Source organism: Maylandia zebra, linkage group LG11 (assembly GCF_041146795.1).
Source record: "Maylandia zebra isolate NMK-2024a linkage group LG11, Mzebra_GT3a, whole genome shotgun sequence".
In the NCBI taxonomy this organism is placed as follows: domain Eukaryota; kingdom Metazoa; phylum Chordata; class Actinopteri; order Cichliformes; family Cichlidae; genus Maylandia; species Maylandia zebra.
This window is the reverse complement of record NC_135177.1, coordinates 10815052-10829531: the sequence shown is the minus strand read 5'-3', so window position 1 is coordinate 10829531 and position 14480 is coordinate 10815052. Positions and strand designations below refer to the sequence as shown.

Sequence of the window (14480 nt, the reverse complement as noted above, 5' to 3'; positions counted from 1 at the left end):
ACCTAAAAAACAGTCAGTGATCACTGCTGGCCTCTCTTGGTTGAGAACCACTGGCTTAAAACGTATTGCACAGCACTATATACTGCTTCCTTGTGGTCATCTTACAAGCAATGCAACATCCAGAAGCTGCATGTTGCATATAATGATGCAATGAGAATCCTGCGTGGGATACCTAGAGGGGTAGTGCCAGTCAGATGTTTGTACCTGTGGGTATTTGGACTTTTAACAAAGTTAATGTTCACTTTTAGGGAACGACAGAATGGTGGTTCTCTAAGGATTGATTGATTGACTGATGGGTAGAGCAAAGGATTCTAACCTTTCAACTATGTCTCTGGAACGGAAACGAATGACTCTTCAAACGTGTGCTGCACCAATATTTATTTGGAGTTTAAACATGTGCATGGAAAAGAAACAGAAAGTGTAATATGTTTTGTAAAATATTACATGTGATACAACAGATAAAGGCAAAATTTATTTATGAAGTCATATATGAATGGAAGCATTCAGTAAAAAGTGATTGATCTAACTAAATGACCCTTATTGTCACACACCTACTTTAAAACTTAAGGAATACTACAAGACTAAATTCTTTTGTTTAGACCCAGCTACACTCAGATTCATTGTAAGAATCGAGTTGTGTACCATCAACTTCCACCTCACAAAGTGTCAGGTATTCTGTTCTCCCAGGAATAACGATGTTTATGTAGCGACCTTCCATTCCATTGCATGCAAAGGTTTGTGATGCCCCAGCAGCGATGGATGAGATTACAGCACATCTGAAAACGAATGACAAGAAAAAAGAATAACAAGTAACATAAGATTAATCTAAAGTAAAAGTTTGTATAAATGTCAATTTCAGATAGTTAAGATGCTGCTCAAAATTGTATGGTGGATTTAACTCTAAAAAAGGAGGTAGAAGTAGAACTTTTTATAAACATAATTAATGATTGCCACATATATGACGGTTATGACAAAATTTGAATCAAGTATAAGATGAATAGCTCATTTACCTGGGATTCGCATTGCCATTGTCATTAAGTGAATTTCCAATGCGGATCTCAGCTCCATTGATCCTCTCAGGGCAACAGTCTTGTCTGTTGGTGATAGTCACAGTGTTGATTTTATATGTCTTCAAAAGGTCAAGTCTCCACCATGGATTCAAGTTGTTGTTTGTACAGGCACAGGATCCCTGGTTGTAGTTGCTGGCACGATTCCCATCAATGGCATTTTCGGGTTTGGCATTCCCATACGTTGAAGACTGAGCCACTTGTCCAAGTCTGGCAACATTAGTCTCTGAAAAGTTGCAAATATTAGCATTAATATGATAAGAAGTACTCCAAAAACCATTATGTGTTCATTTAACCCAGAACACACGAGAAGAATTGGACAAGATTTACCTGAAAGTGTACCATCAACTTCCACCTCACAAAGTGTCAGGTATTCTGTTCTCCCAGGAATAATGATGTTTATGTAGCGACCTTCCATTCCATTGCATGCAAAGGTTTGTGATGCCCCAGCAGCGATAGATGAGATTACAGCACATCTGAAAACAAATGACAAGGAAACAGATTAACAGGTAATGATTCCCACATATATGACTGTTATGACAAAATTTGAATCACGTATAAGATGAATAGCTTATTTACCTGGGATTCGCATTGCCATTGTCATTAAGTGAATTTCCAATGCGGATCTCAGCTCCATTGATCCTCTCAGGGCAACAGTCTTGTCTGTTGGTGATAGTCACAGTGTTGATTTTATATGTTTTCAAAAGGTCAAGTCTCCACCATGGATTCAAGTTGTTGTTTGTACAGGCACAGGATCCCTGGTTGAAGTTGCTGGCACGATTCCCATCAATGGCATTTTCGGGTTTGGCATTCCCATACTTTGAAGATTGACTCACTTGTCCAAGTCTGGCAACATTAGTCTCTGAAAAGTTGCAAATATTAGCATTAATGTGATAAGAAGAACTCCAAAACCCATTATGTGTTCATTTAACCCAGAACACACAAGAAGAATTGGACAAGATTTACCTGAAAGTGTACCATCAACTTCCACCTCACAAAGTGTCAGGTATTCTGTTCTCCCAGGAATAATGATGTTTATGTAGCGACCTTCCATTCCATTGCATGCAAAGGTTTGTGATGCCCCAGCAGCGATAGATGAGATTACAGCACATCTGAAAACAAATGACAAGGAAACAGATTAACAGGTAATGATTCCCACATATATGACTGTTATGACAAAATTTGAATCACGTATAAGATGAATAGCTCATTTACCTGGGATTCGCATTGCCATTGTCATTAAGTGAATTTCCAATGCGGATCTCAGCTCCATTGATCCTCTCAGGGCAACAGTCTTGTCTGTTGGTGATAGTCACAGTGTTGATTTTATATGTCTTCAAAAGGTCAAGTCTCCACCATGGATTCAAGTTGTTGTTTGTACAGGCACAGGATCCCTGGTTGTAGTTGCTGGCACGATTCCCATCAATGGCATTTTCGGGTTTGGCATTCCCATACGTTGAAGACTGAGCCACTTGTCCAAGTCTGGCAACATTAGTCTCTGAAAAGTTGCAAAAATTAGCATTAATATGATAAGAAGTACTCCAAAAACCATTATGTGTTCATTAAACGTGGAACACACAAGAAGAATTGGACAAGATTTACCTGAAAGTGTACCATCAACTTCCACCTCACAAAGTGTCAGGTATTCTGTTCTCCCAGGAATAACGATGTTTATGTAGCGACCTTCCATTCCATTGCATGCAAAGGTTTGTGATGCCCCAGCAGCGATGGATGAGATTACAGCACATCTGAAAACAAATGACAAGAAAAAAGATTAACAAGTAACATAAGATTAATCTAAAGTAAAAGTTTGTATAAATGTCAATTTCATATAATCAAGGTGCTGCTCTTTATTGCCTGATGAACTTAACTCTAAAAAAAACAGAGATAGAAGTAGAAATCTATTACAATTATAATTAATGATTGCCACATATATGATGGTTATGACAAAAGTTGAATCAAGTATAAGATGAATAGCTCATTTACCTGGGATTCGCATTGCCATTGTCATTAAGTGAATTTCCAATGCGGATCTCAGCTCCATTGATCCTCTCAGGGCAGCAGTCTTGTCTGTTGGTGATAGTCACAGTGTTGATTTTATATGTTTTCAAAAGGTCAAGTCTCCACCATGGATTCAAGTTGTTGTTTGTACAGGCACAGGATCCCTGGTTGAAGTTGCTGGCACGATTCCCATCAATGGCATTTTCGGGTTTGGCATTCCCATACTTTGAAGATTGACTCACTTGTCCAAGTCTGGCAACATTAGTCTCTGAAAAGTTGCAAATATTAGCATTAATATGATAAGAAGAACTCCAAAACCCATTATGTGTTCATTTAACCCAGAACACACAAGAAGAATTGGACAAGATTTACCTGAAAGTGTACCATCAACTTCCACCTCACAAAGTGTCAGGTATTCTGTTCTCCCAGGAATAATGATGTTTATGTAGCGACCTTCCATTCCATTGCATGCAAAGGTTTGTGATGCCCCAGCAGCGATAGATGAGATTACAGCACATCTGAAAACAAATGACAAGGAAACAGATTAACAGGTAATGATTCCCACATATATGACTGTTATGACAAAATTTGAATCACGTATAAGATGAATAGCTCATTTACCTGGGATTCGCATTGCCATTGTCATTAAGTGAATTTCCAATGCGGATCTCAGCTCCATTGATCCTCTCAGGGCAACAGTCTTGTCTGTTGGTGATAGTCACAGTGTTGATTTTATATGTCTTCAAAAGGTCAAGTCTCCACCATGGATTCAAGTTGTTGTTTGTACAGGCACAGGATCCCTGGTTGTAGTTGCTGGCACGATTCCCATCAATGGCATTTTCGGGTTTGGCATTCCCATACGTTGAAGACTGACTCACTTGTCCAAGTCTGGCAACATTAGTCTCTGAAAAGTTGCAAAAATTAGCATTAATATGATAAGAAGAACTCCAAAAACCATTATGTGTTCATTAAACGTGGAACACACGAGAAGAATTGGACAAGATTTACCTGAAAGTGTACCATCAACTTCCACCTCACAAAGTGTCAGGTATTCTGTTCTCCCAGGAATAACGATGTTTATGTAGCGACCTTCCATTCCATTGCATGCAAAGGTTTGTGATGCCCCAGCAGCGATGGATGAGATTACAGCACATCTGAAAACAAATGACAAGAAAAAAGATTAACAAGTAACATAAGATTAATCTAAAGTAAAAGTTTGTATAAATGTCAATTTCATATAATCAAGGTGCTGCTCTTTATTGCCTGATGAACTTAACTCTAAAAAAAACAGAGATAGAAGTAGAAATCTATTACAATTATAATTAATGATTGCCACATATATGATGGTTATGACAAAATTTGAATCAAGTATAAGATGAATAGCTCATTTACCTGGGATTCGCATTGCCATTGTCATTAAGTGAATTTCCAATGCGGATCTCAGCTCCATTGATCCTCTCAGGGCAACAGTCTTGTCTGTTGGTGATAGTCACAGTGTTGATTTTATATGTTTTCAAAAGGTCAAGTCTCCACCATGGATTCAAGTTGTTGTTTGTACAGGCACAGGATCCCTGGTTGTAGTTGCTGGCACGATTCCCATCAATGGCATTTTCGGGTTTGGCATTCCCATACGTTGAAGACTGAGCCACTTGTCCAAGTCTGGCAACATTAGTCTCTGAAAAGTTGCAAATATTAGCATTAATATGATAAGAAGTACTCCAAAAACCATTATGTGTTCATTTAACCCAGAACACACGAGAAGAATTGGACAAGATTTACCTGAAAGTGTACCATCAACTTCCACCTCACAAAGTGTCAGGTATTCTGTTCTCCCAGGAATAACGATGTTTATGTAGCGACCTTCCATTCCATTGCATGCAAAGGTTTGTGATGCCCCAGCAGCGATGGATGAGATTACAGCACATCTGAAAACAAATGACAAGGAAACAGATTAACAGGTAATGATTCCCACATATATGACTGTTATGACAAAATTTGAATCACGTATAAGATGAATAGCTCATTTACCTGGGATTCGCATTGCCATTGTCATTAAGTGAATTTCCAATGCGGATCTCAGCTCCATTGATCCTCTCAGGGCAGCAGTCTTGTCTGTTGGTGATAGTCACAGTGTTGATTTTATATGTCTTCAAAAGGTCAAGTCTCCACCATGGATTCAAGTTGTTGTTTGTACAGGCACAGGATCCCTGGTTGTAGTTGCTGGCACGATTCCCATCAATGGCATTTTCGGGTTTGGCATTCCCATACGTTGAAGACTGACTCACTTGTCCAAGTCTGGCAACATTAGTCTCTGAAAAGTTGCAAATATTAGCATTAATATGATAAGAAGAACTCCAAAAACCATTATGTGTTCATTAAACGTGGAACACACGAGAAGAATTGGACAAGATTTACCTGAAAGTGTACCATCAACTTCCACCTCACAAAGTGTCAGGTATTCTGTTCTCCCAGGAATAACGATGTTTATGTAGCGACCTTCCATTCCATTGCATGCAAAGGTTTGTGATGCCCCAGCAGCGATGGATGAGATTACAGCACATCTGAAAACAAATGACAAGAAAACAGATTAACAGGTAACATAAGATTAATCTAAAGTAAAAGTTTGTATAAATGTCAATTTCATATAATCAAGGTGCTGCTCTTTATTGCCTGATGAACTTAACTCTAAAAAAAACAGAGATAGAAGTAGAAATCTATTACAATTATAATTAATGATTGCCACATATATGATGGTTATGACAAAATTTGAATCAAGTATAAGATGAATAGCTCATTTACCTGGGATTCGCATTGCCATTGTCATTAAGTGAATTTCCAATGCGGATCTCAGCTCCATTGATCCTCTCAGGGCAACAGTCTTGTCTGTTGGTGATAGTCACAGTGTTGATTTTATATGTTTTCAAAAGGTCAAGTCTCCACCATGGATTCAAGTTGTTGTTTGTACAGGCACAGGATCCCTGGTTGAAGTTGCTGGCACGATTCCCATCAATGGCATTTTCGGGTTTGGCATTCCCATACTTTGAAGATTGACTCACTTGTCCAAGTCTGGCAACATTAGTCTCTGAAAAGTTGCAAATATTAGCATTAATATGATAAGAAGAACTCCAAAACCCATTATGTGTTCATTTAACCCAGAACACACAAGAAGAATTGGACAAGATTTACCTGAAAGTGTACCATCAACTTCCACCTCACAAAGTGTCAGGTATTCTGTTCTCCCAGGAATAATGATGTTTATGTAGCGACCTTCCATTCCATTGCATGCAAAGGTTTGTGATGCCCCAGCAGCGATAGATGAGATTACAGCACATCTGAAAACAAATGACAAGGAAACAGATTAACAGGTAATGATTCCCACATATATGACTGTTATGACAAAATTTGAATCACGTATAAGATGAATAGCTCATTTACCTGGGATTCGCATTGCCATTGTCATTAAGTGAATTTCCAATGCGGATCTCAGCTCCATTGATCCTCTCAGGGCAACAGTCTTGTCTGTTGGTGATAGTCACAGTGTTGATTTTATATGTCTTCAAAAGGTCAAGTCTCCACCATGGATTCAAGTTGTTGTTTGTACAGGCACAGGATCCCTGGTTGTAGTTGCTGGCACGATTCCCATCAATGGCATTTTCGGGTTTGGCATTCCCATACGTTGAAGACTGACTCACTTGTCCAAGTCTGGCAACATTAGTCTCTGAAAAGTTGCAAAAATTAGCATTAATATGATAAGAAGAACTCCAAAAACCATTATGTGTTCATTAAACGTGGAACACACGAGAAGAATTGGACAAGATTTACCTGAAAGTGTACCATCAACTTCCACCTCACAAAGTGTCAGGTATTCTGTTCTCCCAGGAATAACGATGTTTATGTAGCGACCTTCCATTCCATTGCATGCAAAGGTTTGTGATGCCCCAGCAGCGATGGATGAGATTACAGCACATCTGAAAACAAATGACAAGAAAAAAGATTAACAAGTAACATAAGATTAATCTAAAGTAAAAGTTTGTATAAATGTCAATTTCATATAATCAAGGTGCTGCTCTTTATTGCCTGATGAACTTAACTCTAAAAAAAACAGAGATAGAAGTAGAAATCTATTACAATTATAATTAATGATTGCCACATATATGATGGTTATGACAAAATTTGAATCAAGTATAAGATGAATAGCTCATTTACCTGGGATTCGCATTGCCATTGTCATTAAGTGAATTTCCAATGCGGATCTCAGCTCCATTGATCCTCTCAGGGCAACAGTCTTGTCTGTTGGTGATAGTCACAGTGTTGATTTTATATGTTTTCAAAAGGTCAAGTCTCCACCATGGATTCAAGTTGTTGTTTGTACAGGCACAGGATCCCTGGTTGTAGTTGCTGGCACGATTCCCATCAATGGCATTTTCGGGTTTGGCATTCCCATACGTTGAAGACTGAGCCACTTGTCCAAGTCTGGCAACATTAGTCTCTGAAAAGTTGCAAATATTAGCATTAATATGATAAGAAGTACTCCAAAAACCATTATGTGTTCATTTAACCCAGAACACACGAGAAGAATTGGACAAGATTTACCTGAAAGTGTACCATCAACTTCCACCTCACAAAGTGTCAGGTATTCTGTTCTCCCAGGAATAACGATGTTTATGTAGCGACCTTCCATTCCATTGCATGCAAAGGTTTGTGATGCCCCAGCAGCGATGGATGAGATTACAGCACATCTGAAAACAAATGACAAGGAAACAGATTAACAGGTAATGATTCCCACATATATGACTGTTATGACAAAATTTGAATCACGTATAAGATGAATAGCTCATTTACCTGGGATTCGCATTGCCATTGTCATTAAGTGAATTTCCAATGCGGATCTCAGCTCCATTGATCCTCTCAGGGCAACAGTCTTGTCTGTTGGTGATAGTCACAGTGTTGATTTTATATGTCTTCAAAAGGTCAAGTCTCCACCATGGATTCAAGTTGTTGTTTGTACAGGCACAGGATCCCTGGTTGTAGTTGCTGGCACGATTCCCATCAATGGCATTTTCGGGTTTGGCATTCCCATACGTTGAAGACTGAGCCACTTGTCCAAGTCTGGCAACATTAGTCTCTGAAAAGTTGCAAATATTAGCATTAATATGATAAGAAGAACTCCAAAAACCATTATGTGTTCATTAAACGTGGAACACACGAGAAGAATTGGACAAGATTTACCTGAAAGTGTACCATCAACTTCCACCTCACAAAGTGTCAGGTATTCTGTTCTCCCAGGAATAACGATGTTTATGTAGCGACCTTCCATTCCATTGCATGCAAAGGTTTGTGATGCCCCAGCAGCGATGGATGAGATTACAGCACATCTGAAAACAAATGACAAGGAAACAGATTAACAGGTAACATAAGATTAATCTAAAGTAAAAGTTTGTATAAATGTCAATTTCATATAATCAAGGTGCTGCTCTTTATTGCCTGATGAACTTAACTCTAAAAAAAACAGAGATAGAAGTAGAAATCTATTACAATTATAATTAATGATTGCCACATATATGACGGTTATGACAAAAGTTGAATCAAGTATAAGATGAATAGCTCATTTACCTGGGATTCGCATTGCCATTGTCATTAAGTGAATTTCCAATGCGGATCTCAGCTCCATTGATCCTCTCAGGGCAGCAGTCTTGTCTGTTGGTGATAGTCACAGTGTTGATTTTATATGTTTTCAAAAGGTCAAGTCTCCACCATGGATTCAAGTTGTTGTTTGTACAGGCACAGGATCCCTGGTTGAAGTTGCTGGCACGATTCCCATCAATGGCATTTTCGGGTTTGGCATTCCCATACTTTGAAGATTGACTCACTTGTCCAAGTCTGGCAACATTAGTCTCTGAAAAGTTGCAAATATTAGCATTAATGTGATAAGAAGAACTCCAAAACCCATTATGTGTTCATTTAACCCAGAACACACAAGAAGAATTGGACAAGATTTACCTGAAAGTGTACCATCAACTTCCACCTCACAAAGTGTCAGGTATTCTGTTCTCCCAGGAATAATGATGTTTATGTAGCGACCTTCCATTCCATTGCATGCAAAGGTTTGTGATGCCCCAGCAGCGATAGATGAGATTACAGCACATCTGAAAACAAATGACAAGGAAACAGATTAACAGGTAATGATTCCCACATATATGACTGTTATGACAAAATTTGAATCACGTATAAGAGGAATAGCTCATTTACCTGGGATTCGCATTGCCATTGTCATTAAGTGAATTTCCAATGCGGATCTCAGCTCCATTGATCCTCTCAGGGCAACAGTCTTGTCTGTTGGTGATAGTCACAGTGTTGATTTTATATGGCTTCAAAAGGTCAAGTCTCCACCATGGATTCAAGTTGTTGTTTGTACAGGCACAGGATCCCTGGTTGTAGTTGCTGGCACGATTCCCATCAATGGCATTTTCGGGTTTGGCATTCCCATACGTTGAAGACTGACTCACTTGTCCAAGTCTGGCAACATTAGTCTCTGAAAAGTTGCAAAAATTAGCATTAATATGATAAGAAGAACTCCAAAAACCATTATGTGTTCATTAAACGTGGAACACACAACAAGAATTGGACAAGATTTACCTGAAAGTGTACCATCAACTTCCACCTCACAAAGTGTCAGGTATTCTGTTCTCCCAGGAATAACGATGTTTATGTAGCGACCTTCCATTCCATTGCATGCAAAGGTTTGTGATGCCCCAGCAGCGATGGATGAGATTACAGCACATCTGAAAACAAATGACAAGAAAAAAGATTAACAAGTAACATAAGATTAATCTAAAGTAAAAGTTTGTATAAATGTCAATTTCATATAATCAAGGTGCTGCTCTTTATTGCCAGATGAACTTAACTCTAAAAAAAACAGAGATAGAAGTAGAAATCTATTACAATTATAATTAATGATTGCCACATATATGATGGTTATGACAAAATTTGAATCAAGTATAAGATGAATAGCTCATTTACCTGGGATTCGCATTGCCATTGTCATTAAGTGAATTTCCAATGCGGATCTCAGCTCCATTGATCCTCTCAGGGCAACAGTCTTGTCTGTTGGTGATAGTCACAGTGTTGATTTTATATGTTTTCAAAAGGTCAAGTCGCCACCATGGATTCAAGTTGTTGTTTGTACAGGCACAGGATCCCTGGTTGTAGTTGCTGGCACGATTCCCATCAATGGCATTTTCGGGTTTGGCATTCCCATACGTTGAAGACTGAGCCACTTGTCCAAGTCTGGCAACATTAGTCTCTGAAAAGTTGCAAATATTAGCATTAATATGATAAGAAGTACTCCAAAAACCATTATGTGTTCATTTAACCCAGAACACACGAGAAGAATTGGACAAGATTTACCTGAAAGTGTACCATCAACTTCCACCTCACAAAGTGTCAGGTATTCTGTTCTCCCAGGAATAACGATGTTTATGTAGCGACCTTCCATTCCATTGCATGCAAAGGTTTGTGATGCCCCAGCAGCGATGGATGAGATTACAGCACATCTGAAAACAAATGACAAGGAAACAGATTAACAGGTAATGATTCCCACATATATGACTGTTATGACAAAATTTGAATCACGTATAAGATGAATAGCTCATTTACCTGGGATTCGCATTGCCATTGTCATTAAGTGAATTTCCAATGCGGATCTCAGCTCCATTGATCCTCTCAGGGCAACAGTCTTGTCTGTTGGTGATAGTCACAGTGTTGATTTTATATGTCTTCAAAAGGTCAAGTCTCCACCATGGATTCAAGTTGTTGTTTGTACAGGCACAGGATCCCTGGTTGTAGTTGCTGGCACGATTCCCATCAATGGCATTTTCGGGTTTGGCATTCCCATACGTTGAAGACTGACTCACTTGTCCAAGTCTGGCAACATTAGTCTCTGAAAAGTTGCAAAAATTAGCATTAATATGATAAGAAGAACTCCAAAAACCATTATGTGTTCATTAAACGTGGAACACACGAGAAGAATTGGACAAGATTTACCTGAAAGTGTACCATCAACTTCCACCTCACAAAGTGTCAGGTATTCTGTTCTCCCAGGAATAACGATGTTTATGTAGCGACCTTCCATTCCATTGCATGCAAAGGTTTGTGATGCCCCAGCAGCGATGGATGAGATTACAGCACATCTGAAAACAAATGACAAGGAAACAGATTAACAGGTAACATAAGATTAATCTAAAGTAAAAGTTTGTATAAATGTCAATTTCATATAATCAAGGTGCTGCTCTTTATTGCCTGATGAACTTAACTCTAAAAAAAACAGAGATAGAAGTAGAAATCTATTACAATTATAATTAATGATTGCCACATATATGACGGTTATGACAAAAGTTGAATCAAGTATAAGATGAATAGCTCATTTACCTGGGATTCGCATTGCCATTGTCATTAAGTGAATTTCCAATGCGGATCTCAGCTCCATTGATCCTCTCAGGGCAGCAGTCTTGTCTGTTGGTGATAGTCACAGTGTTGATTTTATATGTTTTCAAAAGGTCAAGTCTCCACCATGGATTCAAGTTGTTGTTTGTACAGGCACAGGATCCCTGGTTGAAGTTGCTGGCACGATTCCCATCAATGGCATTTTCGGGTTTGGCATTCCCATACTTTGAAGATTGACTCACTTGTCCAAGTCTGGCAACATTAGTCTCTGAAAAGTTGCAAATATTAGCATTAATATGATAAGAAGAACTCCAAAACCCATTATGTGTTCATTTAACCCAGAACACACAAGAGGAATTGGACAAGATTTACCTGAAAGTGTACCATCAACTTCCACCTCACAAAGTGTCAGGTATTCTGTTCTCCCAGGAATAATGATGTTTATGTAGCGACCTTCCATTCCATTGCATGCAAAGGTTTGTGATGCCCCAGCAGCGATAGATGAGATTACAGCACATCTGAAAACAAATGACAAGGAAACAGATTAACAGGTAATGATTCCCACATATATGACTGTTATGACAAAATTTGAATCACGTATAAGATGAATAGCTCATTTACCTGGGATTCGCATTGCCATTGTCATTAAGTGAATTTCCAATGCGGATCTCAGCTCCATTGATCCTCTCAGGGCAACAGTCTTGTCTGTTGGTGATAGTCACAGTGTTGATTTTATATGTCTTCAAAAGGTCAAGTCTCCACCAGGGATTCAAGTTGTTGTTTGTACAGGCACAGGATCCCTGGTTGTAGTTGCTGGCACGATTCCCATCAATGGCATTTTCGGGTTTGGCATTCCCATACGTTGAAGACTGAGCCACTTGTCCAAGTCTGGCAACATTTTCACCTTGATATTTAAAAGATAGAAAGATGCACAGAATTACCAAATGTAATTAACAGTGGTGTAAGTCATTTCACCAAAATATCTACAGTCAGCTTCTTTAATTGAATTTTTCTTATAATCTTTTTGAAAACACTTTTTCACTGATCTAATTAAAATATATAATTAAATATGAATTCTTCAAATCAGTTATTTACTTTTACTATCTTTTCGTTTGTTAAATTAACCAAGTCCTAGAATTGTAATGAATTCACGTTTACTTATTATATTTCTTAGATACATTTTTTAATCTCACCCAAATTTCCACTCAGCTTTCCTAGAATAGACAACAAGACATATATTCCAGCCGTAGTCAACATCCTATAGAGAAAAGAAAACATTATTTCAGGTAAAGTTTATCATATTTAATCTGGAGTAGAGGATTTGACAGATGTACAATATTTTTTTAATGGTTTGCAATTTGAAATTTCTTTTAGAGTAATTTTTTAAATACAATTGTCAATTTTTAAATTATAACAGTAATTAAGCCTTGATAAGGTAGAATATTTCCAAAAATATATTAGTTTGACAATTGAAGGTTATTAATGATATTACTGTCACGTTTAAGTTAAGTACTTTTTTTGTTTTTTTTCCCTTTGGTTTTTTTTTCTTTTTTCTTATTTTTTCTTTTTTTTTGTTTCTGGTAATATATATCTATATATATCTATATAGATATATTTTACAAAATACATGGAAAAACTCATATCATCCTATTCTACCAAGGAATTACCTTTAGTTGTAGGTAGGAGTCTCATAGTAGGTTCAATCTGCATTTTCACAAACTGAGCCATTATTATATATGTTTACACAGTGATCATGTGACTGACAGTTGTTTAAAGAATGAAAATTTATGTTCAAATAATAAATGTTATTCCTGTAACTTTGCTTAATTTCATATACACCCTTGTCAAATACCAGGTGACTCCCTTTTTCATAACAGTGCTGTGCATACAACAGAACTTTTTGTCACGGACCCAACCAGACAACCTCACTTACTGTATTTCTCTATTCTGAAAACATCATGGGATGTCATGTAATAATTCAGAATTTCCTAGTTGTTGTCATAACTATTTGCCTATAAACTAGTTTAAAAGATATTGATTAAATGTTTTGAACACTTACACAATTTTTGGAGAAGATTTAAGGGAAAAAATTCCCAACAAGAATAAAATTTGTGCAAAACTGATTTTTGTCTCGGTTTTTAATTTTCTTGTTCTTTACCAGTACTACATTAAATATATATATAATATAAAATACATGAAAAACTGGAAACATATTCTACCAAGGACTTACCTTAAAGCATAGGTATGTGTCTCAAAGTAGGTTCGATCTGCATTTTCATATACTCACCCATTGTTATATATGCTTACTGTGATCATGACTATGAGTTGTTTAAAGAATGAAAAATCATGTTCAAATAATAAATGTTGTTCTTGTAACTTTGCTTAGTTTCATACAAATCCATGTCAAATACCAGGTGTCTGCCTCCCTTGAAGGTGACTGTCACTCCACATACATGTTGTTCATTAACGTAACTACAGATTTGCATTATTTCTTTGTCCACAATCTTATTTTCCCATTACATGACATATTTTCTGTCTGCCTTTATGCATTAATTTCTTGTGCAGCTCCTTTGGCTTTTAGCTACAAACTACATCCTAACTGCAAAAGAAACAGACATAGTTCAGGTCTGCCATTGCAAATATGCTATTTATCGTGATGCTATTAGCTGGCAGCCTGATTGTACTATTGTACCATTCTGTCAGGCTGCCATATCTGATGACATGCCTTGTATTAGCATGGTGTCTGTGCAGATGTTTGCAAAGAGCTGGAGTTCTCCTAGAAGTACAGTGGGGCAAAAAAGTATTTAGTCAGCCACCGATTGTGCAAGTTCCCCCACTTAAAATGATGACAGAGGTCAGTAATTTGCACCAGAGGTACACTTCAACTGTGAGAGACAGAATGTGAAAAAAAAATCCATGAATCCACACGGTAGGATTTGTAAAGAATTTATTCGTAAATCAGGGTGGAAA

At 37.7% G+C, this 14480-nt stretch overlaps 1 pseudogene; it reads right to left on the bottom strand.

The window, feature by feature from the left end:
- Window positions 1-440: 440 nt before the first annotated feature.
- On the bottom strand, window positions 441-13801 carry LOC106675675 (uncharacterized; annotated as a pseudogene).
- Window positions 13802-14480: the final 679 nt, after the last annotated feature.